This window comes from Artibeus jamaicensis, unplaced genomic scaffold, assembly GCF_021234435.1.
Source record: "Artibeus jamaicensis isolate MK-2021 breed Jamaican fruit bat unplaced genomic scaffold, CSHL_Jam_final contig_718, whole genome shotgun sequence".
In the NCBI taxonomy this organism is placed as follows: Eukaryota; Metazoa; Chordata; class Mammalia; order Chiroptera; family Phyllostomidae; genus Artibeus; species Artibeus jamaicensis.
In genome coordinates this window covers 1194251-1207680 of record NW_026521936.1, presented here as the reverse complement: position 1 = coordinate 1207680, position 13430 = coordinate 1194251, and the positions used below count along the sequence as shown (strand labels likewise).

The 13430-nt window shown below is 40.3% G+C and overlaps 1 protein-coding gene across 1 annotated transcript in view; it reads right to left on the bottom strand.

Annotated features, from left to right (window-relative positions):
* The window catches only part of CNTNAP2 (contactin associated protein 2), a 1645556-nt gene that overhangs the window by 917584 nt on the left and 714542 nt on the right, over nt 1-13430 (bottom strand). The gene's annotated exons all lie outside the window — the stretch shown is intronic.

Here is a 13430-nt window from a genome sequence, read left to right as displayed (position 1 = left end):
TATTCCCAGGTACTAACGTACAAGCACCGGTGAGGAGAGGGAGAGAAGTCCCTGGGGAGACAGTCATGCTTCCTCCTCAGCAAACTCTTCCCCTTCTTTGAGTAACAAACAGCCCAGGATGTCCTTGAAAAGGCCACCCAATCAGCACTCTCAACCCTCCTGATTCAGGAGATGCAGATGCCACTCGGTGGTAGCAGGGGGTGGAGAGGGTGGGGGCAGGCACCTAACTCAAGGAGACTCCATTTGAGCACCTCTGCTGGGACAACTGGTCATTTACTCATTCACTTACTGAAGCACCTGCTTATTCACTGAGGAAGTGTCTGACAGGCGTCTTTGTATCAGGTGTTGCTCAGACCACTGGGATACAGGATTAACAATACAGAGTTTCCATTTTCATGGCATTCATATTACTAAAGTACATGGTGGGGCGGATGAATAATAGATACATAATGAATACATATTACTAACATTGTTATATGTTATGCATAACATTGCATATGCTGCATCGTCTATTACCTACTATCTATTAATAATATACTGTGCTTATATATTGTATATGTGAGACCACATATGTGCACAGCCAGAATGGCAAATGCCCTGAGCAACCCTGGCATGTCCGGAAGACGGAAGAGCAGCCCGTGTTTTGGGTGTACATGAAGAAGGGGAGTATGCAGGGGTTACCTAAGAGATGAGGTCAGCCAGCAGGGCCTGCAGGCCCTGAAAATGTTTCAGATTTCAGTATAAAAGGGCTGGAAGGAAATCCACTTAGAGAGGTTCCAGCAAGCAAGTTACACATCTCACAATTTTTTAAGACGGAGGCCTGAAATCTACCTCTCCAAAGTGACGTTCCTAGGAGAACAGCACACTACAGCGTAATGTAAACTACGCCCATGCTCTGGAGGAGTGGGGGCCCTTCAGGGACAACAGGGGAAGTGTGATGGGGACGTGGGTGCTGCAGAGGAGCAACAGGACACTTATCGTTGGCCCTGCTGCTGTCATGAAGGGATGGGTGTCAGCGAAGACCAAGTCGGCACCGAAACCCAGAGCGTGCTCTGGGCTTCCTCATAATGGGCCCTGTTTCCTCATTTAAAATATTTTTTAAGCAATTGAAAAAAATGTCAACTAACACCGATATTTGCAGGGAAAGGTAATTAGCGAAGATTTAGATACATTGCATCTGAGACTCAGCCATCGCATTAAAAGGCCACATAGAGAGTCTGAGAATCTGAGATGTCCAGGAGGGGTGGGCTGTATCCAAGTTTAGCTTTCCCCGGAGGGCACAGTTATTATTCATGAACAAGTGTTTGGCATGGGTGGTTTCTTCAGGATTCACAGCATCATCAGATTGTGTGTTTTTGTCCTTCCTTTCATTTCCAAGCACATTGGGATTGAAGATATTATCCTAACTGAAGTTTCAAACACTTCCAGTGCATGGCACAGTCATGGCTCATCATTGTCTTGAATATAAAGGCACAAATATGAGAAATGCCACTTTCTAGAAGCCTGTATTTTGCCACATATAATGTGCACCCTCAGTTTTGTCAACATCACACACAAGATTACTATACCCATTATTTATACCCATGGTATATACTCATTACTCCCATGTATATAGCGCACATCCTCACTTTTCCCTAAAAAATTGGGCAAAAAAGCATGCATTATACATGGCAAGATCCAGTAGCAGTTTCAGGGAAAGTTAAGGACCATAGAAGAAGGTGTAGCCATTGATTTAATAAAAACATCTAATGTTTATACATCACTTTAAACTCAGGCCCAGAACAGTGAGAGGACCTTCTGGATGCTGACCAGCTGGGAAGGGAGGACCAGGGAAAAGTCACAGGCTCGTCCAAACCTTGAGAATCCACTTTTGAGCTGGGAATAGAGGTTCCCCTACTGAGGCACAACACGTGTATTTTTGATGGTTCATGTTGCATCTCTGAATGTCGGATAGAAAGTTTGATGCTTTTTAATCATCCACTGTAGATGTTAATGTTTGATTTCTAGCCCATTTTCTAGATAGCATATTTTGCCCACAGAGTTTACTTCTCGCTGCATTCTTATTGCTGTGAAGTTTGACGAAATGACTATTTTCCCTTTTCACACATTTTCCCAAAACATGCTCCTACTGTGGTCATTAGCAAAAGTTCCTCCACATCTTCAGTACAAGTAAGTAGGAGTTTGAATGATACTTTCACTAAAAGGAAAGACTGGTTTGCTATACTGTGCATAGCTTTTCAAGAGTAATGACTACAATGTCATAGGCTTTGAAAAGGTTTGGTGTTTTTTTTGTTGTTGTTGTTTTTTAGAAAGAGGGAGAAGAGGGGGAGAAAGACAGGGACAGAAACATCAATGTGTGGTTGCCTCTTGTACGCCACCATCCAGGGACTTGGCCCACAACCCAGGCACATGCCAAGACTGGGAATCGAACTGGCAACCCTTTGCTTTACAGGCTGGCACTCAATCCACTGAGTCACACCAGCCAGGGTGAAAAGGACACTTTTTAAAAAGGAATTTGACTTTCATGTCACGCACAGCTTTTTGCACAGATGTAAAAAGGAAGAAAAAAAAAAAACAAGGAAAAAGACCAAAAGCTCTTTTTACAAAACCATTAAGATTTAGAAATCTGCACCAAAATTAACAGAGTAAAACAAATCTGAACTTTTCTGGACTAGAACAATATCCTCTAAAATTCAACCTCCATGTAGACAGATGCCACACAATAATGTAAGAACTGTGTATACATGAAAACATCAACTTCATCACCCTAAGACTCAAAAGTCAGTTTACAGGAGGGTGTGAATTATATGTCCTCACTTTTAAATCTCCTTTTCCGGCTGTGATTTGTACATACACATAAAAGGGTTTTTTCTTTCTTTTACTAGCATAGCATACACATAACTTGCAAAGCTTTATGCTTTGGTGAGGCTCACAACAATATAACATAATGTTAAACCTATGGTACGATTCTATGGCCTTGTAAATTGTTAAATGTACAGCAAAGAGTCGGAGCTTTTATAAAATAACATACTGTGAAGTCATTCAGAAGGCTAACTTTAGAGTAATCTACACATCACTAAAACTTGAATAACTGAAAAATGTCCAGCATTGCCTTAAACATGACTCAAATAATAGTTCAGATGGTCTAAGAGAGAGAGAGGCCAAGTTTTTCTCTAGTGTACCAAGTCGTAAATACAGGGTCCAGCACAAATAATGCCCCTTTTTTTATTACAAAATCACAAGTATGTGATTCTGTAACATAACAATATCACAGCCAATCACACCACAAGACATTTTAGGTGAAACGTTCAAATTAAAACTATACATTATCAGACCTATAGCATTATCCCACCGACCACACTTGAGTAGGGCAATCCCTTCTGCTGGACCCTGTATTTTAGGATTTTCAGACCACACAATGCTCAGCCGCACGTTCTCTTTCTTATTCCCTGTTGTTTTTAAACAACCCAAACCTTGTGGACCACAGCATGGTGATGACAAGAGGGAAGAGGGAAGGTGGCGAGTAAGGGTGACGAGGATAAAGGGGGATCAATGGTGACGGAAGGAGACTTGCCTTGAGGTGGCACACACAGTACAGCATACCGATGAGGCGTTATAAAACTGTGCCCCTGGAACCTACATCCTTTCATCAGCCAATGTCACCCCAATACATCCAGTAAAGAAAAGAGGAAAAGTGTAACCACCACCTTAGCACACAGACTGTGAAGGAGCGGGCAGGGACCAAAGTGGCAGCGAGTCTGGATCCGGGAGAACTTTTCACAGGAATAAACCCTCCCCTTGACTCGGGTAAGACGCCAAAGTCTGAAATCACCCGAAGACCGTTTGACCGCTTGGCATTTAAAAACCAATCAACTATGGCAAAGCCTACTACCATCACGGGAAGCAGACCATTTACCAGACAGCAGGAAAACAGGCAGGAATGTAGGAGTGCGCTGTGGGATGCAGGAACTGTGTTTTTCCCTTAGAGTCACTATTATGAAGTCTAAGGTGTCATTGATGGAGCATTTTATGAGGACAGCAAACATACTTAGTCCTCACTAAAGCCTCATGTTGCAAGACTCCTATAATAACCGCCCACAAACCTCTGCAGCAGGTGACTGAGACTGTATCAGTGTGAAGGCGCTGCCTGAGAATGAAAATCTGCCTGAAACACTCAGCTAACTGGGCAAGCAAAGCCTCGGAGAAGGTTTCAGGGCTCCTGACAAGTCTCGTGGGTGGGGATTAGGTGAGAAAAACAGCACAGAGATTCTTCCTCAAGAGAGAGGTTTTATTCTCTTCCAGCACAAAACGTCCCTGCTGTTATAGAGACGTACACTGACTACTCTGTAAGTTGGCGTCATAAACCTGTGATCCCTACCATCACTTTTCTTAAGAGTGAAATTTTATTTCTGGTTGGAGTTTAAGCTTTGTTTTCCCCATGCCAGCCATTTATATCAAAATGTCGAGGTGGGTTTTTCATTTTGCAGCCTTGCTGTGATCCTCCAGGCGCCCGCAGGCTCCCCGCTGAGGCAGGAGGGGAAGGAGCACCTTCAGACAACCCTACACCTCTTCCCCTCCTGATCCGGCCTCTTCTTCACCTGGCTGTACGAACACACTCTGCCGGTCTCAGCTCAGAGGGAGCTTCCCACAGTCAGGACATCCCATGACCCTCACTTGTCGACCCCCACCATTCTGCAGGGGGCTCCTGGCAAACTGTGCTTTCCATTCCCTTTACTCAACTGCAGTTTCTTCATTACGTTTTTTACTGGCCACCTAATGACCATTTCAAAAGTACGTACGTCAGCCTTGATGTTCGTGATCACACCTCTGGCCCACCATTATATCTGATGCCCCACGCCTAGTGGTTGGTGTCCAATTAAGTATCTATTTACTGCCTGATTAAATGAGTGCATAAAAATGGCCATTCTCCAACTGCTGCCTGTTTATGTTTGACAGCTCTGTTTTTCTCCGGAGGCACCAAAAGCCAATTCAGTAACCACGTAGACTTAATAAACCACATCTTTGATAATATCATCCTACAGGAAAAAAAAAAGATAAGAGCCAGTGTGAGCCAAGAAGACATGAGGCTAATAAAGTTCTCCCAGAGGTTTGGGGATGCTATTATGAGCATCTAAAATTCGTATGGATCGCAGAGACGAGGAAGGAAAGGAAAAAACAGGGAAAAAAGGAGCGGAAAAATCAGGTCAAAGTCAGAGGAGAAATGCCAAGAACAAGGTAACTCCCTTGAACTGTGCTAAAAACATCCTCTATGTGGCCCTGGCCAGTGTGGCTCAGTTGCTTGGATCATTGTCACTCACACTGAAAGGTCGTGGGTTCCACTCCCAGTCAGGGCACATGCCTGGGCTGCACGTTCAGCCCCCAGTCAGGGTGGATGTGAGAGCAAATGGCATGTTCCTCGCTCACGTCAATGTTTCTCTCCCTCCCCCTCCATTCCTCTCTTTAAAACCAATAAGCATGTCTTCCCGCCCTTGCTTCCCTTCCTCCCTCCCTCCCCACCTCCTATGATTTAATGTAATCTTTGCTGTATTTTCTATATAACTTAAATTCATTAATTTTATGCATCGACATTATATTTTCCTCCAAAGTTTCCTATTTTCTCTATCCTACATGTCCAGCTGTGAGAAAAATGAAAATAATTATATATGTACTATTAATTCTTTTCTTTTCAACATTTGAAATAAATTTATAGACAAAGTGAGAAAACCAAAGGCAAGGCTACAAGCTCAATAGTGTCAAATCGCATCACTGACGGAACTTTGAAGCTGGTGATGTTTGAGAGGGAGTATAAGGAAGCCCGTGGTAAATAACATCTGTCTCCTTGGAGTAGAAAGTCAAAAGATATTACTAAAGCTTCACAGAACTGCAAACCCATTTCTAAGTATGCTACTAGCAGCAACAAAACTAAGAGACAATGAAAAATATTGATATAATTTCTAAGATCAGGCCAGATATGGGGGAAAAGTAAGTAGTTAACTATGAATGAATCTATCAAGAAGTCAGCAGTCAACAGGTAATTTCAAAGTTGAGTAGTGAATGAACTTCTGTGTAATGTATAGTGAGAATGAAAGCAGGGATGAGAAATAATGGGAAAAAATCTTTTACTTTTTAAATGAAGTCCTCTCTGTTGTATTTGATTAAAAATATTTATCCATACACTGCTTTCATAAAAGTCAAAAATACATTTTTTGCCAGGTTGGGTCGAAACTTTGGCTCCAAGATCCTAGCACAAGAGGAAGATGGAAACGCAGTCAGTCATGAGATTCATCATGTCTGTAAGAGTAAAATTGAAGCAGTTGCTTGCAGAATCGTAAGCTGCCTGGTGCTGAGCCAGAAAGACATGTCTCACATGTGTCCTTATATAAAAGGAACCATGAGATACAAGGAGCAGTGTTTAGCAACAGCTGTGTAAGAAGACAGAGATGAATCTCATTGGGGGGTTTCTTTCAATCCAGCTGCGTGGAAGAAAATGCCAAAACACAACCCAGGAAACAATTTCACAATGGCAACCAAAATTTCAGCACACGTATTCTGTCCTCTGCTGACTGGCTTAATCATACTTCGAGCATGTAGAGAAATGGGTGGACTGAACTGACCTCAGGTTGTCCTCCACAAACATTGTTTTTATCAAGTATTGGATGCATTTCAGTGGCAGTTATTTGAGATGTACTTGGAAAGGACCAGAGTACCTCTTTTTCCAAATGTGGAATCAAACACTTTTATAATCATAAGAGCAACAAAACACAACGTATTTTTATTTAGGATGAGGATTCACAATAAGCAAAGTAAATTTCCATCTTTAAATTTTATCTTTCAAACTGTGAAAGATATAGCTTGATACCAGGAGATATTCATGAGTCTGGCACTAAATGTATTCTCGGATGTGAGCATTCACAATGACTTTATTCTTTCTCAGTTTAATATACTTATACTTCCCACCATTTTTATGTTGTAATGTCCCCACCCCCACCCCACTTTTTATCTTCTTCCTCTACGACACAATATGGTACTGATCTTGTCAAAGTCTCCAACTCAAAAATTTTGGGAAATACTTTCTTGTACTAAATAAAATCCCAATTCTTTGCTGGAATGTGCTATGAAAAACTATCTTGCTGCAATACCAGTACCTAAATTACTTACCCTTTCAGGCAAAGTTGCCCCCCCAATATGAAGGATTCTACTACACTAATATATTATAAAATGAATGTCAATTTTTTCAAGACATAGACAAGCAAGTTTGTAATGTATACTTTAAAATATGCTAATCAGTAATAATCAAAATGTTTGTCAGCTCATGCAGATTGTTTTCTCTTGTGTTGAAGGAGATATAGGAAATTAAAGCAAAAATCATGTAGATATAAAACTATTTACAAGATACTCAAGACTAATCTTACTCTTTGTATATTTTCATAAGAATAGTAATAGTATTCTGATATGAAAATATCTTTAACAATAGCCAAAATAGATAAGAGGATTCCTGAGATACTTAGTGTAGGGTCTCAATGGCCATGTAAATTACCCCAAGATGTTTATTCTGTTTCATATGTGTCTTTAGTTTCTTTTCTGAATTTCGCATTCTGTACGTATTGTCCATGTCTGAAGAAAATATCTATACTTTTAAAGAATGTTTTCAATCAAAACAATCTGAGGCAGATGATCACACAGCATTATCTGATCTAAGAGTATAGCAACTCTGATACACTCAGAAATTTTATTTTAGATGAGAAAAATAAACAAAACCAACTCACAGCATTTAAAGACAGAATTTAAATTTACTATAAGGCCAAAGATCCACAACTTAAATACCTATTCACTGGGATAAGTGCTATATTCAGAGATGCTTATTTACTTTTAGAAATTTTCTAAAATATATAAAGAATTTACAAAACCCCACTCCAGGAACACAAACCACCCAATTAAAAAATGGGCAAAGGACTGAACAGACACTTCTCCAAGGGGGACATACAGAGGAACCAGAGACATATGAAAGGATGCTCAGCATCAACTAGCCATCAGAGAGATGCAAATTAAAACCAATTCACACTGAGATATCACTTCACACTGGTCAGAATCACCATCATAAACAAATCAACAAACGAGTGCTGGCGAAGTTGTGAAGGAAAGGGAACCCTAGTACACTGTTGGTGGGAATGCAGACTGGCGCAGTCACTCTGGAAAACAGTATGGAATTTCCTCAGAAAACTAAAAATGGAACTGCCTTTTGAACTAGCAACCCCACTGCTGGGACTATATACCCTAAGAATCCTGAAACACCAATTTAAAAAAACCTATGCACTTCAATGTTCATAGCAGCACAATTTACAATAGCCAAGTGTTGGAAGCAACCTAAGGGCTATTCGGTAAATGAGTGGATCAAAAAAACAAACAAACAAGCAAACAAAAACCTGGTACATTTATACAGTGGAATACTATACAGCAGAAAGAAAGGAGGAACTCCTACCCTTTGTGACAGCATGAATGGACCTGGAGAGTATTCTCTTAGGTGAAATAAGCCAGGTGGTGAAAGACAAATACCATATAACCTCATCTATAAGTGGAACCTAATCGACAACACAAACAAGCAAGCAAAGTATAACCACAGACATTGAAACAAAGAACAAAACAGATAGTAACTAGAGGGGAAGGAGGAGGGGGATAAAAGGAAAAAAGGGGAAGACTTGTGAAGGAACATGTATAAAGGACACATGGACAAAGCCAAATGGCGGTAGCATTGAGGGTGGTAGGTGGGGCAGGAGGGAGTAGTGGGGGCAAATGGAGACAACTGTACTTGAAACACAATAAAAAATAAGTATGACATTTTAAAATAAAAAAATAAATTAAAAGTAGTATGCTGTACAAGAGGCAAGATAAAAAGATGTATTTTGTAAAAATTACACAGACCTACACAGGTAGGCTGACTATCATCGACATCAACCAACTTGGCCAAACGACCATAAAATATCGTAAGAATCTCTACTCTGCTGTTCATGTATAAGAATGGTCCATTTATACTAAGTTTAGTTTGCTTATATATTTTTCTGTCTCTGCACGTTTTAACTCAACTCTTGAGTCTTGTTTGAAGGGCCTGTACACTCTGCTCCCACCTAAAAAGGCCTCTTCTTCTCTTATGGCCACTCCCTTGACAGGAAATGAGTGAAAAGAAATACCTTCTGTTAATTCCCATTATTTTTAAATAATTCTATTTGAATAAGTATTTCTATTGATACATTTTGATAACAGTTTACCAATAAAGCCACCATAATAATGCAATATTAAAGCATGTATCTCTCACTTATGGACATATCAAAGAAAAAGTCACTAAGAATATATTCAGACAAAAGGATTCATAAACTTAACGCTACAGATTTTTGAAACCATACACCAAATATTTTCAAAGGATGGATTGAAAAATATACAACAACGAAGTCAGAGCAGAATCTAGAAGTCGGTAACACACAGCCTGCACTCTCAGAAGACAATGCCATCAAGTTGCACAAAGCAGTAATAAAAACAAAAAGACAGACCCTCAAATACATGCAGCTTTAATCTTAATTCCGCCACCAACTAGCTGTGTTAATGTGAACTCAAACAACAGGGACGCTCAGGGGCAAATATAATGCCATCGTGGCCCCAAAAGAAAACCAAGTGGTAGTTAGTTATTACCGAGAACAAATTAGTCATAAAAAGAATAAGGTGTCAAAATTCATGGCATGCAGCTTAAGTAGTATTTAGAGGGAAATTATAGAGTTTATTGTGTATAGCAGAAACAGGGTGAAAAATCAATGACCTAGGCATAACTTCAGAAGTGAGGGGGAAAAAAAAACCCAGAACAAATTCAAAGAATGTAGAATGTAGAGTATATAAGAAAATAATTTAAAAAGATAAGAGTGAAATTAAATAAAGCACAAATTCAGGAAAGCCAATGGGTGATTCTCTGCAAAGTAAGTGACATTGGAAAATCTCTGGTGGGACTAAACTCCTCCTCTGCCCACCCCCCAAAAAGATAAAAATAACAGTATTAGAAATAAAGAGAAGACATAACTGTAGATAGACATTAAAAATATAAACAATAACAAAATGCTGTCAACAAGCTTCATCCCGAAAAACTGAAAATGAACGTGAACTGGTTGCTATACAACAAAACTATAATGTAAGAAAAATGACCCAAGGAGCCATATACCATAAACAAGCATTAGGAAAGTAAATAGGAATATTTGATGAATTACTATGAATTCATAGTAAAATAATGAATATTAGGAAAGTAACACTGACAATTCACAAATCCCTCCGGTGCTGGGAGACAGTCCCCCAGGGGTTGCCTGAGTTTCTGCACCTCTCTCAAGTAGAGTTTCCATTCCACACCATCTCGGGACAGATGGCTGCAGAGCAAGCTGCTGGGGAGGTGGGTATTCTGCTCCTTCTGGGGAAGAGGCAAGATCTGTTTCCAGTTCATTGTGATAAAGATAATCTCTGTCTCCTGGGGCAAAAGTCCTAATTAAAGAATGAGGTTTCTGAAGCTTAGGTTTCCTTAGCTATGTTCCAAATCTCCTGCATGTCTCAGGGTCCAGTTTACATCATCTCCTTGGAGATTTTATGAGGCCAGAGGAACGGACGTGCATACGAAGCTCATAACTAAAAACAACAGTGACAAAAATCCCCTGATAATAACCAGTGTCAATGCAAGTGCTAGACATCACCCGTGGGAATGCAAAATGGTACAGCCCAATCGGACGCCAGCTTCACGGCTTCCCAAACGTACCCAGCGACTCCACCGCTCAAGGGAAAGGAAAATCTGCCCCCACAGAAAGTCTCAATGTGAATTTTTATGGAGCTTTATTTATAATCACCCCGGTCTAGACTCCTCCCAACTAGCAAGCAGCTGACAAGTGGATAAACCAGGTGCGGCACCGCTGTAGCCCAACGCCAAAATATATTCCTTTCATAGCCCATCAAGGGCAAGTCCTACTTCAACTATTTTCTCCCTTCTCATTGAACTCCATTCTCTATATTTTTCATTAGCCCTGTCTCCATGGGGCCCTTGTGCTATACTGTCTCCCTAAAAACTCCCCCTGCCTGAATACTGTTAATGAAACAAGTGTCCTGATTAGAAAGAAGAAAAAAAAATCAAGAAAAAATAAACCAAAACCCCAAAGCAAAAAATAACTTCATTTAACCCTACTCACTTCTTCAATTACAGCACCACATCCCCCTTTACTGACTCCCCAAATTTCTTAAAGTGGCCGCCACCTAAGAGTCTAGGTCTCATTATCCATTTTTCCTTATTCTCTTATAATTTTCTGCACTAAGACAGTCAAATCCAAGGCTTCTTTCTCAGTCCTGACCCTTTGGAGCATCAGGTCTCCTTATTGTGAGTCTTTGAGACTGCGATCTCATTTTGTTTGTTTGTTTTTAATATTTAAAAAATATTTTATTTATTTAGAGAGAGGGGAAGGAAGGGAGAAAGAGAGGGAGAGAAACATCAATGTGTGGTTGCCTCTCACGAGCCCCCCAACTGGGGACCTGGCCTGCAACCCAGGTATATGTCCTGAATGGGAATCAAACCGGTGACCTTTTGGTTTGCAGGCCAGCACGCAGTCCACTGAGCCACACCAGCCAAGGCATGATGTCATTTTGATTCTGGGATGGGAATCACATGTATTCTCTTAGGTCTCTGACTTCTTGGTCCTCTTCTTGGGCAACTCAATCTAATCCAAATAATGGGTATTGATCTGTACCTGTAACTCCCATCCAAAAGTGGATTTTGAGATCTAGGCCAAAACTTCCAACGGTCTATCAGACATCTTTATTTGGGTGGTTGGATGATGTTTCAAATTTATTTTTAATCTTTCAGCTTTTTAATAGTAAGGTTATTTAATTTGAAATAATATCAAGCTAATGGCGATAAAAGGTACAAATGAAGTCATGTTACTAATTGACAACATTGCAGATGAAAACAGAAAAAAGCCTTTGCCCTTCCACCACCAAAACGGATTCCATTTCCTATTTTCCTCCATACTGTCTATGGACACTGCCATTCCCAGAATCCTCCAGCCCAGAATCTGCTGTCACATCTGAAAGGTTTCCTCCTCCTCATTCACATCCAGGGTGTCCCGGGTGCTGGTGGTCTTGTCTCCCCAGTGATGAGCTCTCTGCTCATGTGGCCCCTGCGCTCTTTGAAACCCCCGCCCTCTTCTTCAGCTCTGAGTATATTCTCCCACGCCGTCTCTTTCTTCTTCCACTTACTTTATACCCTGCCCAGACAGGGACTCTTTTCTCAGTTAAAGTCAGAATCTCATTCTGTGAGGACCAAATTGCTTATCTCAAAGAGACACGGTTGCCTTTGCTCACCTGCTCCTGACTCAATAAAATGAAAAGAATCACTTGTACAATTATCGCCCTTTGTTTTCTTTATTGGATGCTAAATGATTCACTTCGCAGATTCTTTTCAACAAATTAACAGGATTGCCTCAGCTGAACAAACACGTTTGTGATATTGGCGCCAAGCCCACACAACCACGGGGTTCTTTTCAGTTAGAACTTGAGACCAACTGCCTGTCAAGGCTCCCGGTTTACAGGAAATCCATACTGCCCATTCCACGTTCCACGCTTTCTGTCTTCCCAAAGCTGTTCCATTTCTTGGGCAATGTGATGATTACTTTAGAGCCTCACTATAGTCTGCAGTACATATGAAAATTGCATTTGCCTCCTGAGTGGAATAATTTAAAACTTCCAATAGATGGCTATCACTTTAACTTCTGAACATAATTTTCTCAACTAAGGACATGGGGGAAAAGGGCACATGCAGAGCCAAAAGCACACTAAAGTTAAGAGCACTTTCTGACTTTAAGCAATTGGAGAAAAAATTATCCAGAGCAAGCTTTTCTTTTTTGTTTTTGTATTTTCTCCCCAGAGCATTCAGGTATGATAGATGAAGGTTTGTACTAATTTAATGGACTTGTTTTTGGTCAATCACTGAAACAAAGCTAACAAGCCATTGGTTTTTGAAAGCCAATTATGTGCAACTAGAGATTCTGGGGAACACACTATTAGAGCACTTATTTTGAATACGCCCTTTTGAATAAACATTCAAAAAAATCACGCCAAAAGGGTTATTAGGCTACTTTGAGAATAAGATAGTGCAATTTAGGTCTATTTTATCCAACTTATCTTTAAGAAATGCCCTATGTGACCATCTAGAGGAAAGACTATTAACATGACAGAACCTGGGAAAGAAATAACTTAATCTCTCTTGGAAAGTACACATTATAATAAAAAGCATATATCCCTTAAAACTATATATTGATTTCCATACTTAACCATATTGCAAAAATAAAGGGAGTATTTTTCTAGAATTATATCTATTATGTAAATATTATTTTATAAGTAAAAGTCTAAGCCATTTTATAGGCCTT